Below are 16,985 nucleotides of genomic sequence, written 5' to 3' on the forward strand. Positions count from 1 at the left end.
GGGAACGAATTTTCATAGCTTTTGTTTTAGTAATTTTAGTTTGTAAATAATTTTTAGACTATTTTCAAATCAATTTTAAATTTATATTAGTCATTATTTATTATACAGACCCTGAGATGCATTCTGCCGAATGCGCAAACGCGTCGGAATAAAGTGTAAAATACTTCGCCAGTTTGTTCCTGCTCCTGCTCACTGTGCCATTTTATAATATATATATATATATATTATATCTATAATATATATATATATATATATTATATATATATCTATATATATATATATATATACATATATATGTATGTATATATACAGATATATAGGTATATATATATATATATATATATATATATATATATATATATATATATATATATATATATATATATATATATATATATATATATATATATATATATATATATATATATATATATATATATATATATATATATATATATATATAAGGACACCAAGGCCAAAACCGGAACAGCATTTTGTACAACTTTATTGGGACAATGTTTCGAGTAGTACTATCACTCGTTATCAACCTACAAAATTAAAATGAATGACATTATAGTTCTTGCAATCAAATTTACAATAATAAATAAATGATATGTATATAAATTATAAGAGTACGTTAAAAGATAGCTAATACTTAAAAAAATTAAAATTAAAAATTGCTAAATGAAACAATTGAGTAGATAAAATAAAATAAAGCAGAATGCAAATTTAAGTCACAAAAACGGATGGTATAAAAGAACAGTAAATATACTAAGTCGATATACAAACCAGCAGGATGCAGACTAAAAACACAAAAGTGAGGTAACAGCTACATTTCTAGCCAAGGAAGGCTTTATCTTAACAGAATATAAAACTTCTAAAATGTCGAGGTCTGTAGCAAACTGGGCAGAGGTTAAAATAGAAAATCATCGATATGTAAAGGGTGACCAGACTCCTCTCTGTGTTCCCTTATTGCAACTATAACTAGGTTTCTTGTAAGCTAATTGCCTGTACGAAATGACCTACCAAGGTGCTCAAAACCATCTCATCCAAGCTGATCTGGTAGTGGCGCCACGTAAGTGGCATCACAACCACTGCACTGCCATTTATAGATCATTTATTGGAGCGAAGGACTTGTTGGTATAGGGTCTTTCATTTTAAAGAAATTTCCTAATCTATTTTGTAAAGAAAAATATATTTTGATATCTAGCTGAGGGTAACCAATGGACAAATAGAAATTAATTGCTTTTTTAGATCGTAACTATGAAGTTCCAGTAAAAGTTAAGGTAAATAAATAACATGTTTCTTTACGTTAGCAGTAGTTTCAGGTTGTTTGTTTACATATAATTTTGAAAAGTTGTTTACCAATATATGTATTTACGTATTCAACGGATAGCCATTGTTTTTTAAGAGTGACCTTAGAATTCCAATTCTTCGTGTAAATTGAAATAGCTTAGGAACAAATTTTAATATTGCTCTGGTAACTAGCGTAAATATTGTAAATTCATCTTAATTTTATTTCCAAAGGTGTAGCTGATTGAAAATTTAGACATAAGACCTGTGAAAGTAGCTTTCTAAAGACTGAAGTGTGAAATTTATGATTAAGATTTTTAACTTGAATATCTAGAAAAGCCAGTGTGTGATTTATCTTCGACTTCAGATGTAAATTCTATATTTATATGCTTACTATTAAGGTACTCTAAAAAACGAGGAATCTGGTCACGACCTCTTAAAAATTAAGAAAGTATCATCAACATACCTCCTGTACAATAAGGGCTTAAAATCTAAAGGGCAATCGTCTAACCATTTCTTCTCCATAAAACACATAAAAGCATTAGCCAGAGATGGTCCTATACTGGATCCCATACTTACACCATCAATTTGCTTATATAACAAACTGTTAAACAAAAAAATAACATTCTTTGGTAGCTAGGATTAAAGTTCCTTTAACTGAGACCTGTTGAACCCGTTTGACAGTATCATTATTAATTTTTAAACAGCTCATTTAGACAGATGTCAATCGTCTCATCCAGTGGAATTTGAGTGAAAAGAGACTTCACATCAAATGATGCCATAACACAATTATCAAAATTACAGTTTCTTAGGCAGTTGATAAAATGAAAGGAGTCATTTAAGGTATACTCATTTGTAGTTAACGGCGCAAGGATGGGAACAAGAAACTTTGCGGTATTATAGTTGGCAGTTCCAATAGCTGAGTAGAATAGGTCCTCAATGGGTAATTTTCCTTGTGGGACCTCGGGGTTAGCCCGTACAGACGTCCTGGTCTAGACCCAGATGCTTGAAGGCCATGAAAAACCTCTTTAGAGAAACAGCCAGATTTATATAGTTTGTCTAATGTTCTATTGACTTTATCTTCTAAATGCACAATACATTTGAAAGGTCTTTCTTAATTACGTGGAACTTAGTTTGATCATTAAGGATGTCTATCATTTATCAACATACTCTGTTCTAATTCAGCAAGTACTACACCATTGCCCTTATCGGGTTTTGAAACTACAATGGATGTGTCTTAGCTAGACTTTGTAAAATATTAAACTCGTCAGTAACTAAGTAAATACTTGGTCTCTGGTTTATAATTGTAAAAGTACGAAAACGCAAGGTGTTTAAGAGTTGATCTGAAATAATCATAAGAGTAGCCTTTGGGATTGTTGGTATAAAAAATTGTGTTTGTAAAGCCTTAAACAAACGTTCCCAATTCAAGAAGTGTGAGTCAAAACGTAACCATTTTGGACGTAAAAGCAAAATTAAGACCGCGTGATAAAACCACTTTTCTTTATCAGTCAATACACGAGAGGAGTAATTAAAAAATGACATTATCGGGAGACATGGACGAGTCGAAATAACCTAAATTTTTCAATTTTAAAGAATGCATATGAGAAACTTTTTCAATGCTATTGGGTATTGACTCTTTTTATACAATTAGATAAATGAATGAAATCTAGATGAGAAACTGAATTTTTCAACACATCAGTCACTTGATTTAGTTTAAATGCAGTATGATGCAAAAGTCGCCGCTTACCGCGAATTTCTTCTTCTAGTAGTTTCTTCTGGTAATCCCGATAATGTTGGGCTCTGTGTAAGGTTTTGTTGTTTAACTTGAAGTGAAGAATTTTGGGATGAGTCCATTTCTCTCACAAGTCTCCAGGAAATGCAAATCACTGCAGGACTTTTCTCAACTTATAATCTGTCCTTTGTACCAACCTATAAAATGGCAGTGCAGTGGTTGTGATGCCACTTACGTCGGAAAAACTACCAGATCAGCTTGGATGAGATGGTTTGAGCACCTTGGTAGGTCATTTCGTACAGGCAATTATCTTACAAGACCTAGTTATAGTGCAATTAGGGAACACAGCGGAGGTTCTGGTCACCCTTTACATATCGATGATTTTTCTATTTTAACCTCTGCCCAGTTTGCTACAGACCTCGACATTTTAGAAGTTTTATATTCTGTTAAGATAAAGCCTTCCTTGGCTAGAAATTTAGCTGTTACCTCACTTTTGTGTTTTAGTCTGCATCCTGCTGGTTTGTATATCGACTTAGTATATTTACTGTTCTTTTCTACCATTCGTTTTTGTGACTTAAATTTGCATTCTGCTTCATTTTATTTTATCTACTCAATTGTTTCATTTAGCAATTTTTAATTATAATTTTTTTTAAGTATTAGCTATCTTTTAACGTACTCTTATAATTTATATACATATCATTTTATTATTGTAAATTTGATTGCAAGAACTATAATGTCATTCATTTTAATTTTGTAGGTGATAACGAGTGATAGTTACTACTCGAAACATGTCCCAATAAAGTTGTACAAAATGCTGTTCCGGGTTTTGGCCTTGGTGTCCTTACTGATATGTATTGATGGCGCTTCCCTGCTGGTGTTTCAATTGCTATATATATATATATATATATATATATATATATATATATATATATATATATATATATATATATATATGTATGTATAGATATATATAATATTATATATATATATATATATATATATATATATATATATGTATGTATGTATAATAATGCTAGTATTGCACCAGCCCAGTTTTTTTCTCCTGCCATGCCCCTGGGTTAGGTTATTGTTAGCTTGTACATGTAGATAATTTGGTGTGGGAAACATAATGAGATTATTTTCAAGAAAAATCTGTGTTTAATTTTTAAATTATATTGCGTCCCTGCTTTTTCAGGAAAAGTTCTTGATACTCAGTTACATCAGGGAAACTGGGACCGCGACATGTGGTGGATCAGCTTAACGAAAATAAAATGTGTTTTATTAAATGGAAATTTTATAGAATACACTAAAAAAGACAAACAAATAACAATCTGTAGCAAGGGAAGGAATAAAAGAGAAACACTCATCAGATCTTCATCGTTTGTTCATCAAAACTTCTCTCGGAAATTATAGCTCTCAGGACTGTCGCTATGCGGTGTCTCATTGCATCATTTCCGCTCGTTTTGTGGATATATACTTTTTTTTTTATTTTGCTATTATTATCATTATTTTATTTTACGACCCTTCTCTTATATCTTTTTCTTTCCATATTTTACGAACAATAACACCAATAATAATTATAAACGTTAGGATACGGAAAGCATACGGAAATGGATGAAGTCTAGATAGAGAAAAATTGTTCAACGTTTTATGGGAGATTCTTTGAAGTTCTCTGAAATCTTTAGAAAATTTAATCAATGGACAATTCACCAAATTCTATAATGATTCAGACCTGTCGCACGTAGCATGTTAACAAAATATATTTCTCAAAGGCATCGATTTGAGAGATATTATACATGTTTTTCACCCTTAGTTATAAGATGTCTATTAAATATGAAAAACTACTGAACACAAAACTGGACCCAAATCCTTATATAGCTGGCATATCCGAGCAAATACTTGAAAGTAATTTCTGGAATGGATGTCGTGGTCCAGGCTACAGTCCAGAAGATTTATTGGTGATACTGAACGAAATCAGAACCTAATGGAGGGAAAAGCTCAGTTCTGCAGAGATTTACGTTGTGCTGAGTTTGCTGTTTTCTGATTTTCCTTTTATCTTCCCACACTTGAGGATAAACCGGCTTGTGAATAGAAACATTATCTCGAGATCCAACGTCCGCTGGGGCAGGAACTGCGAGGAGCAAGCAGACAGATAAATCCTCAAGAACAGAGTAAAGAAAAGACAAAAAGAGAAAGCCATCTTCAGCCGGTCACTCAATCGATATCAGATTTGGAGAGATACCTCTTGCTTCCGTTTTGTCCCGTCAGACTACTCGGCAAAATTGAAAAATGTCTCACAATGGAGAGCGTACGTCTGGGAGGAAGAGTGATATCTTTCTCTAATCTGTTGGTTTAAAACACCGATTGTAAGCTATAAATTGTTTGGAAATACATAGATCATCTACTTTTCATGATATGGGTGAGGCTGAATGTGGTTTGCGCGATTAGTTGAGTCCTGGGTAGTGAATAGAGTATTGGATAGTAAATGAAATGCTCTGAGTCTCGACCAACTTGTAAAAGGGTACCAGGTTGGCAACCACATTCTATGGCTATCATTTCAAAGAGGAATATATAATTATATATATATACTATATATATATATATATATATATATATATATATATATTATAATATATATATATATATATATATATATATATATATATATTATATAAGTATAAGCGCGAAGGAAAAATAAACAACGGCGTTTCTTCAAGATCTTTCGACGTTCAACGTCCTTTACTCAGCAGATAAACTGACTTACATTAGGAATTGACAGTACAGGAAAGCGCGTATAACTGACAGATATGGATTATAAGGAGATTAGTACCTAGAATCCGGCACTCCTGGAGAAAGGAGTAACCTTCCCAAACAAGCACAAACATGGTTACAATTTAAAAAACAAAAGATTAAGTTAAATCTGCTCAGACACAAGGACAAGCAGATTGACTTAATCTTTTGTTTTTAAATTGTAACCATGTTTATGCTTGTTTGGGAAGGTTACTATTTCTCCAGGATGTCGGATTCTAGGTACTAATCTCCTTATAATCCATATCTGTCAGTTATACGCGCTTTCTGTACTGTCAATTCCTCATGTAAGTCAGCTTATCTGCTGAGTAAAGGACGTTGAACGTCGAAAGATCTTTTAGAAACTCCGTTGTTTATTTTTCCTTCGTGGCTTATACCTTTATTTATGGATTTTATCACGTTCCAAACTTTCGTGATTCAGTTACGCATATATATATATATATATATATATATATATATATATCTATATATATATATATATATATATATATATATATATATATATATAAAGGTTTTTTTGCCACGAAGGAAAAAATTGAAAAAGCGAGTTAGCCGAGTACTTTCGGTCCTGTTTGGACCCTTTACTGAGGCATATATATATGCCTCAGTAAAGGGTCCGAATAGGACCGAAAGTACTCGGCTAACTCGCTTTTTCATTTTTTTCCTTCGTGGCAAAAAAAACCTTTATTTATACATAGCATCATCACGTTTTATATACTTCGTGATCAAGTTATTCATATATATATATATATCTTATATATATATATATATATATATATATATAATATATATCATATATATATATATATTTACATAATATATTTTTTTTTATCGAAGACTTTCCTAATTCCCTCAAGTACTAGAATGGGCAGGAAAGAGCTGTTTATACACTCACACACACCCGCACCCACACCCACTCACCCCCCCCCCCCCCTCACTCACACACACACACACACACACATATATATATATATATATATATATATATATATATATATATATATATATATATATATATATATATATACATACATAAACAGTTGTTTCCCTAAATGCGATGTATGTGTATACCTACTATGAGATTCCGAGCCTTTTTCCGGGTGCTTTTCCGGGTAAAACTTATCCATAGTATACTTTACATCCCTACCTAATTTTCGGCAGCATTCATTATTAATTATATTAGAAAAAATATATTCATAAGACTAAAGTAAAGCAGCCGAAGCCAGTGACGGAACACTATAATAATGTGTGTTCTTAAAGTTACTAAATGGGCGTAAACATATGACGTTCCGACTCCTCCCACAAGGTGATAACGACAAAAAACACCTGTCTCTGAAATTCTGAATGAATATTTGTACCTTGTCAAGGCTTCAAGAATGGCGGCTATGATAAGTCATTGTCCCCGTGCTTGCAGGACAGCTTTTATGATTCAACCTGCACAATTGTTTAGAAGTGAGGAGGCCCGTGGCAAACCCTACGTAAGCTTGAACAGGTAAATGAATAATAGGGCCCTTTTTTGGGTAAGGAGTGCTCCCATACATCCAAGGCTACCAAGTTTTCGTCATTTGTTGACTTTCATGAGGTGCAGAAAGATAATTATATATGCTCTAACTATTACAATGACCGTCAATGTCATATTAGGAAAAATATCAAAGGAGTTACGACGAATACCAAACTTTTCTTCACTTTGTTAATTAATTTTTAATTATACAATTTTTCAATGGAGAAATAGCGTAGCAAGTAATTTCTCGGATTACTTATGGAAACACTTTTCTTCAAGGATTCTAGAACTCGACCTCATGGCACAAATCCTATATACTACTGCTACAACTACTACTATCACCACTACTACAAAGTGTAAACAAGGAGTATTGGTTGTATTTCATTGTTGCCAGAGGATGAGACTTTGTCACGAATAGCCAATTATCCGCCGAAAAGGAGGCAAGTTAATGATGTCATAAGTTACTCTTATAATTACCAGAATTATGCAACTTGCGTAAAACAAAATACAGTAAAAAATTGGGTAGGGATGCCAGATACCCTGTGGCAAAGTGTCATCTTTGTCAGATACGTTGATAAAATTTTATTCCGGAAAAAACACCAGGGCACCGTCTGTGAGTCTCATAGTAAACTTGCTCTATATACAAGTTCTGTTTTTACCTAACAATCTAAGAACAAAAAGATTAAGTTTAACCGCTCAGACACAGGTACAAGATGAATATCGTTTGCCATTTCTTGTCACAAAATCCGCTGAAGCTCTCTGGTCCCGAATCCTTCTTTCTAAATCATAACCTCTGTCAGAGGCTGAGCTTGGCTCTGTTGAACTTGAGTATCAACAAAACATCTGTATGGATTTATTTTCTTTTAACAATAATAAACACGCATTGCTTATTTACGGCGATGACATCAGCCAAGCATGTACAGTTATAATGGGGTGACCAGTGACTTCAGTGATGTGCAAAAAAGATATCCTAACAGCCTAATATTACACTGATGGATGTGCGATTTTAATTCATGAATGTTCATCAAGGAGGAACCTAAAGACACTTTCTTATATATATATATATATATATATATATATATATATATATATATATATATATATATTATATATATATATATATATATATATATATATATATATACACACACACACACACACACACATATATATATATATATATATATATATATATGTGGCATTTATCTTTATTTATGGATTTATCACGTTCCTAACTTTCGTGATTCTGTTATATATATATATATATATATAAATGGATGTATGTGTGTGTTTGTTTGTGGACACACCTTTATATGCACTGAACAATTTCAACCAAAGCTGGTATACATATAACTAGTGTTGGGGAAAGAATCTTGTGGGGTAAAACATCACTGGCACCAAGTAGGAGTGTATGGGGAAAAGGGTGGTAAAGGTATATATATAGATATATATATATATATATATATATATATATATATATATATATATATATATATATGTATGTATGTGTGTGTGTGTGAGTATTTATAAATGTATCGCTATACATATATGTGAGTGACTGAGTTATCTGCAAAAATATCATATATCAAAGAAAAATAATCTGAAACTATTCATCCATTTAAAATAAACGAAGACATCAAGAAAATTCAACGCCAGGAGATGAGCTATATTTACTCTGTTATTATCAAAAGTAAGACCAAATCAATAAAAACAAGTGTAACCTAATGTGGGGAAAACTCTTATTTTTCTTTCTAAGGCTTAGTAAGAAAGCATCTGGGCGACTCCCTCAGGTAAGTATTAAAAGCTCTCGAAACAATTGTATTACATACTCACATCAATTGGAAATGGTAGATGGAACTTTATCTTTTGTTTATTCTGCTACAATAGCTTCTTTTTTGTTTCTTGGTGGGGAATTGCACTTATCTCTATACCCTATAAGATATTCGTTATCTCATGTGACAATGAAACAAGAAATAGTAATGATTCAGTTAATTTCTTCGATGGTGTATCCTTTTGCATTACTTTTTTTTAAGATTTCATTTTTGAGGATGTCTGCATAGCAAGGTAATTACGGGTCATTGGTTCTTGTATTTTGGTTCTTGTTAATTATAGAAGGCAGTTCAGGGCATACCTCCGTTTTTTTTTGTTATAATGCTTACTAATTAAGGTAAATGTAACCTACTACTGAATATTCAGATTGTTGAATGGTTGTTGATACAAAACATTGTTTTTAAACCAGATCTTATCATTAATTTCTTTATCTTAGGAAACTTGCTTTATAAAGAATCACAGGTATAATTCATCTAGTAACTAAGAGAGATTGTATACTTCTAAAATCTCTATATTTGATAATATTTGTGGCATTTTATGCAGATATTTAACTAACTATGTATTTATATCCAGAAGAACCCATGCATTTATTCACAAAAGTTTATATTAATATTTTTGTAGTAATATATTTAAGTTGCATTAAACTTTCAGTACATCTACAGGGTTTTCATATCTGTGGCTATTTTCAATATTTTCATCTTTGATTTAGTGTATTTTTCTCTTTACAAAGGCTTCATTTTCATAGTATATTTTCAGACATCCTGTCAAGATTGTTGTTGCTTGTCACTCCTAGCATTTTTTCCTGTCTCTTTCCACTTCTGCCTCTTGTCGCTTACAGGAATTTTAGCAGAGGATATTTTTGACTGATTTATCAGAACGAAAATGTAACAAAAATAATATGCATGTTAAACAGTAAAGAATAATTATTTCTGATAAAATAAAGTATATTTATTTTAATTTGCGTTGGTGAAACTGCTCTATTTGACCATAGATTTTAACACTAGTCCCAAGTAAGCTGGAGGTCACATCATTCCTTGTTCTCTCTGTTCATAAAGTCGGTGGTGTTCTTGCATCCCTCAAAACTAGCAAGGCATCAGGCTTCTTTGAAATGATGTCCTGGTGCAGTCAACTGTTATAAAGAATGATTACTCAAAAATCCCTCTAACCATGTTTCTCAATTTCTGTGATCGCTAAAGTTTTTGAAGATTTTACAAAATTTCATTGTCATAGACACCTGGAATTCAACCTTATATTTGATATATTACATATAGAGCAGTTATTCAGTATTTATACAGATGTATGGACTGATTTAGCTGACTATTTACTGTCCTGTGAATCTCGGTTCTGGAGATCGGAGAAGTGAATGAGTCAAAGAATTTACATTTGGCACTACATTTTTCAGGAAGGTTGTTAATCAGCATTTATGCCCGAAGAAATAGTTTAAGCGTGGCCGTAAGTTAGGCAAGCTGCATGATCAGTCCGTGGACTCCTTGTGACACATGTGTTGTCACCTGTCTGTCTTGTGATGGGTGACGTCCTGGAATCATCCCGTTTACTGGATTCGTTGCGTGTCAGTGACGTCATACTAAGGGGGAGAGTCTTACGAAGAGAATTTGCACAATGTATCACACTCTCCTAGAGGAGTTCCTATTGACTTATTGTTCACTGCTCTTTTAGAATTTGCTCCTTTCGTGGGTTGTGCAGTGAGACCGCGAGAGAGACTGTGAAGAAATATGGCCATTGTATGTAAGCAGGCCGTTGTACGATATTGCATCAATCCCTTTTTTCCAGCGTCCAGTGTTATGCAGTGAACTTTATTGTTCCTGTTTATTTTCCTCATTTGTTATATTTTTGCACCATGTTTGATTTTAATGGGGGCCATGTTTTCCCTTTTGACAAGGATTACTGGAGTAACGGAGTGAAGAGACTTTTTACCATATGACGTTTTAGGGATTGGTTTAGTTTCCATGTATTGCTGGAGGGTAATCCGTTCTCTCTATATAAGGCTTATGTGGCTTAATTTTGGTTTGTTTATCCAAATTTCTTCTGATAGGTAGTCATGCTTATGTTCTGCATAGATTTTTTTTTTATTTTTGTAGTTCAGAGTTTAATTCAGCTCCCTATGCTAATTTGGAGTTGTCTTCGTATGTATGAAGAATAGGTTTTTAGGTCAGCCAACGCTGCCATGCTTAGGTTCAAAGGTAAGACTTAGCTTCGTAACGGAAATACAGAATTGGTCCTGTGGAGCAAATCTACAAGTAATTTTTTTTATTGTCAAAATGATGTTTGGCCCTTTTTTTGCAGGACTTCACTGTGTGTGTGGTTTTTTTTTTTTTTTCTACTCTTGCTACCTACAAGGTATTTCAAGGAATCAAGGTACACTTGTTGCGTTTTATTCAGTGACAATATTTACATTTAAGTGCATTAGCACATGGTAGTATCTGGGTACAATAGAGGTATCTATTCGTTACGAAAGATACGCGTGAATTCTAGTTATTATTCCCATCACCAGTTTCAATTTCATCATGATTGAAGGACTGTATTGCATGTGAAGCTTTGCTTAGACTATTGTTAAATCATGTTAATAAACAAATGTATTAGAGGTCATTTGGCAAGTAATGTGGAGTAAGGACAAGGAATTATTACTATTATTACACACACATACACACACACATATATATATATAATATATATATATATATATATATATAGATATATATATATCTATATATATATTATATATATTATATATATATATATTATATATATATATATATATATATATATATAGTATAAATATATGCATTCTTAAAAATCACAGTGGATGCACGTGACTTCATTAAATAAGCGAATACCAAAAGAAGAGGATAGTCAGAAATCCACGCGACTTTTGTCTTTACTAAGACTTTGTCAAGGAACGAATGAAATATAATTGGAGAGAAAGTTATCAGGTAAATAACGATATGAAAAATACCAGAAGGTTAATTGTCAAAAGGGTAAAAGTTAGAGAGATAATCCAGGATTATTGGATATCACATGGTCACAAACCTAAACATAGATTTAACCCTAACAGAAACTACAATTGTATTTCATTCGTTCCTTGACAAGTTCTTAGTAAAGACGAAAGCGCTTCGATTTCTTACTATCATTTTCCTGTGGTGTTCTGAGACATAGTAATTTTCTCTCATCTCTCCTGAGCAGAAACAAAGCTCTGACTAAAGGTGTCTCAGAACTGAGGTAGCTTGGCAGTAAAGAATTCTTATGAATTGACATGCTTTAGTTCAAGGTGCTTGAATGCCTGTAAGTTAGATTTCTCTCTCTGCTTTGGTTTTCCCAAACATTACAATCTTCCATCCTTAAAGATGCAGATCTATAGCTTGGGTGCAAGTCCGTTTTCCCTCCCTTAATTTCTCCTCATACTTTCCTTTGAGCTTCAGTCCCTCGCTGATGCACTTAATCAGGATCATATTTTGTTGTTTATCTGTTCAAAGCTTGGTGCATCCTTTTCCGGTTCAAGTAAACAATACGTAATATCTGCTGTCCCTTATCTGCGTGAGGTATTTGAAGACAAAACCAGTTATTTTGGATCCTATGTATAAAATCATAATTTTTTGCGATGACTTTGACATAATAGTGGTGATAATAACTGAGAGTTACTTGTAGATATGAGTCCAGTTGAATAACATTCAAAATAAATGAAATTTCGAGTAATACTTAAATTATATGATCAAGGCAAAGATCAAATAAAAAAAAAAAGTATAAATCATGACTATCACATACTCCACACGAGGTAGTCGAGATAAGAAAAAAAAAAAAAAAAAAAAGTTAAAAACTCCGGCAAAGTTTCGTCGACTCAATCGAGTTTTCTGTACAACGTATAATGCTGTATGAAACTTTCAGCTACAACCGGAAGGCGAACAGTTACTACCTAGATGCGGTCGAGGGAATGTGTGTCGGCGACGCCTACGAAAATGGACTCGGTGGTGCCAGACGCACGGTCATGGTTAACTTTAACTTTAGATGAAATCGACATCCCTGAGGCTAGAGAGCTGCAGTTTGGAATGTTTGATGATTGAAGGGTGGATGATCAACATGCCGATTTGCAGCCCTCTAGCCTCAATAGTTTTAAATTTTTAAGATCTGTGGGTGGATAGAAAAGTTCGGATGGACAGACAAAACCATCTCAATAGTTTTCTTTTAGAGAAAATTAAATCCAGAGGAATTAAGATATCGAAAACATTTTTATTTCTTTCGACATGAAACGAAAAATTACCAGAATTGTTTACGGGATTTCGGATACCATGAAAAAATCACATTTTTCTCCGCTTAATTGATGCAGGAAAAAGAGAGGGTTCGAAAAAACATACTGGTTTTTCAGTGATTGATATGCGAAAAAAATCCTTAATTTAATACAAATAGCAATTCTTTACCTTCGGTCATTTGAATATTATCTGAAGGTCAACATCCAAACTCCGATTTCTTTTTCCATGTGTTTATCTCTTTATTCATTGTTGCGCTTCGCTGATTAAGATCATTTAAGGCTCACACTCGGTTGTCCTTCTTTACGTGCTGGATTATGTTGTTGCAGTTACCCAAGAGTTCACCTTTCTCTCTTCCCTTCTCTAGGCCTGATTCAGAATGCATTGCAGCACATTGCATCAGCTGTTCTTGTCGTCCTTCTGTGATTTAGTTTCGAACAAGAGCTGCAGTGTTAAAGCCGCCAGTATCTTTTCAAAACTCTCGACCCACCCTCGTACTTTTGCTAACCTTCTTTATTTGCCTTGAAGTTAAATTAAGGTATACAAGCAGGCGCTGCCGTTCCTGCTTCCGGTAAGTGTTTCTAAAGATGTTGCTAACCGGAAGCTACTCGGCACCCTGGCGGTCATTCGCAGCAGTCGACTAACTCTCAAGTACTTTATTCGCTGCTGAGGCCAGGAAAGGCTACTGGGGATTAAGAGGAACTCACCTAAATCTCTCCATCTTTTCTATTTATAATAAACGGGAGTCTTTCACTAGACAAAGAACTTTCATGTGTAATCCAGAGGCCGACGCGATAGACGAGCGAATGCCGTCCGTACGTAACCTAGGTACGAGAAAAGAAAGGAAATTATTTAAAATATATTAAGTTCACTTTAGATAGAGATTTATGAACGGGTTACAAAAGTTGTGATTGAATGCCGAAGTTTGATCAAAGTTTGACACATTTGTTCTTTCAGTTTCTCGATCCCGCAAGTTTCGTCCTTTTTGTAATCTTAATTTTTTTGTAAATCAACTTTTGTCTGTTGATGATTATGCATAACCAGGTTTCTCGAGTTTTTTTTAGTATTTTCTGCAACGTTAATGATTGTAGTTCTAGTGAATATCAATTCAAGAAAACAAGTTATTCGAGTGGAAAATCGATAACGTTTATTTCAAAATTGCTGGGAGATAAATATTTATAATAAATTGTGTATAAAAAAAGTACATTACTATTGTGTTCTTCACTACATGTATCTTCATTTACTCCAGATGTCAGTTACAGTAAGACATAGAAATTTTTTCTGTAACTGAAATTCATTTATGGTAAATCATAAGTATTGAGAATATATATAGATATTATATTAATATATATAATATATTTTTTTACATATACTATATAATATATCATATATATATAATTATATATATATTATATATATATATAGGCCAAGACGGTAGCAACTGAGCTTAGTCTATCATTTGGAGTCCGAGGTTTCTTTGTGGTTTGTTCAGAAATTTATTTCTGTGAAACACGTGCTCATGCATTAAAAAAAAAAAAATATATCCTATATAGGTATTACTAATATTATTAATAATATATTTTTTTTTATAAATATAATATATATCTATATATATAGATCGATATTTATTTATTATATATAATATATATATATATATATAGTAATATGTATTATATAGTATATATAATATTTATATTTATATAATTTAATACTATATATATATATATATATATATTATATATAAATTATATAATATATCTAATATTATATTAATAATATTATTACTATTATAATATAATGGTATGTATATTATATATATATATATATATCTATAAGTACATATTATATATAATTATTTATATATATATGTGATATATAAATATATATGGGTATATATATATATACAGTGGGAGTGGGCCCCCGCTATTCGCGTTCTCTGGATTCGAGGACTCACTGATTCGCGGATTTTTTTCTGGACCATATCTAACCATTATTTGTGGTGAATTCGCCTATTCGCGGGATTTTCCGACGATAAATAATCACTAATTAGTGTATTTTGATGTTATTTTCATGCCTAAATACATTTTTATGATACAAAAATTATTTACTGATTTTAAAGTATTAATATTGATCAATACTGTAGTTAAAAAAAAGTAAGTTTGATAAGATTACATGATATCACATAATAACTAATAATTCTCTCTCTCTCCCTTACTGAGATGTATGCTTTTTGTATGATAAATGATTTACTAATTTTCTAATATTAATATTAGAGCAATTACTTCAAGAAAGAAAATACTACATTGAATTAGAAAGAATTTAGTTTATAAATTTCAAAAATTATGAAAGAATGAAGAAAATCCCAGTCTTTACGCATCTTTCTTTCGAACTCCAGGTCTCTCTCTCTCTCTCTCTCTCTCTCTCTCTCTCTCTCTACTGAATGAGAGATTTTTATGGTACACGTATGTATAATATGTTTATTAATATTTTCATATGATAATAATAATAATAATAATAATAATAATAATAATAATAATATAATTGTTAATTACAAAAATCACATGTGAAAGTATTTTACAAATGCTACGATAATCTCTCTCTCTCTCTCTCGCTCTCTCTCTCTCTCTCTCTCTCTCTATTTTCTGAGATGAGAATTTCTATGGTACTGTGTATGTTTATTAAAATTTTTGCATATGATAATAATAGTAATATAATTAATTTCAAAATTCATGTGTTATAGTATTTTATAGAAGTACAATAATCTATCCATTTCAGTGTTTTAAATAAGGTGGATAACCCTCCCTCCCCCCCCCCCTCCCTCTCTCTCTGTCTCTCTGTCTCTCTCTCTTTTGCCACACGAGATAGTGTGTCTTAGTGGTAACTCTCGCCCTCTGTTTTGGGCTGAAAGTATGTATAAGTGTATCTTTAAGGACATTACTACATTTTATGGTAAAATAATAATATACAGCACTAGTTTACAAATAATATTTAGTTTCGTGAGATTAAACAGTAACAATACCATCTCTCTCTCTCTCTCTCTCTCTCTCTCTCTCTCTCTCTCTCTCTTTCTTACTTACGTATGTGTTTATTTGTTTTGTCCGTATAAAATAAATGATTTACCTTATAACTAATTTTCAAAATATTAATAAGATTAATTAAAAAAAGCGATTCCCAGTCTTTTTTATCCACTTGGAGGAACATGGGCGGAGGAGTATATGACAGTTTGATATGTATTGGCGAGGGGAAGGAGTCGGAGTTTAGGAGTTTATTCTCTCCTCTCTCTCTCTCTCTCTCTCTCTCTCTCTCTCTCTCTCTCTCTCTCTCATTATTATTCTCTCTGTCTCAGAAATAATTCATAATTTCACTCTTGCTGTCAGATATATGATGTTGCCATTCACTGGTCACTCTCTCTCTCTCTCTCTGTTATTGGCTGTAGGTATATATTTTTAATGGTAAAATGTTTAAGATGACTTTGAAATGATATTAATAATATAACCTCAAAGATTAATACAGTAATAGGTGTGTAATTTTAGGTATATTTGAAGTAGGATGTTATTAAAGG

This window comes from Macrobrachium nipponense, chromosome 29, assembly GCF_015104395.2.
Source record: "Macrobrachium nipponense isolate FS-2020 chromosome 29, ASM1510439v2, whole genome shotgun sequence".
Taxonomy (NCBI): domain Eukaryota; kingdom Metazoa; phylum Arthropoda; class Malacostraca; order Decapoda; family Palaemonidae; genus Macrobrachium; species Macrobrachium nipponense.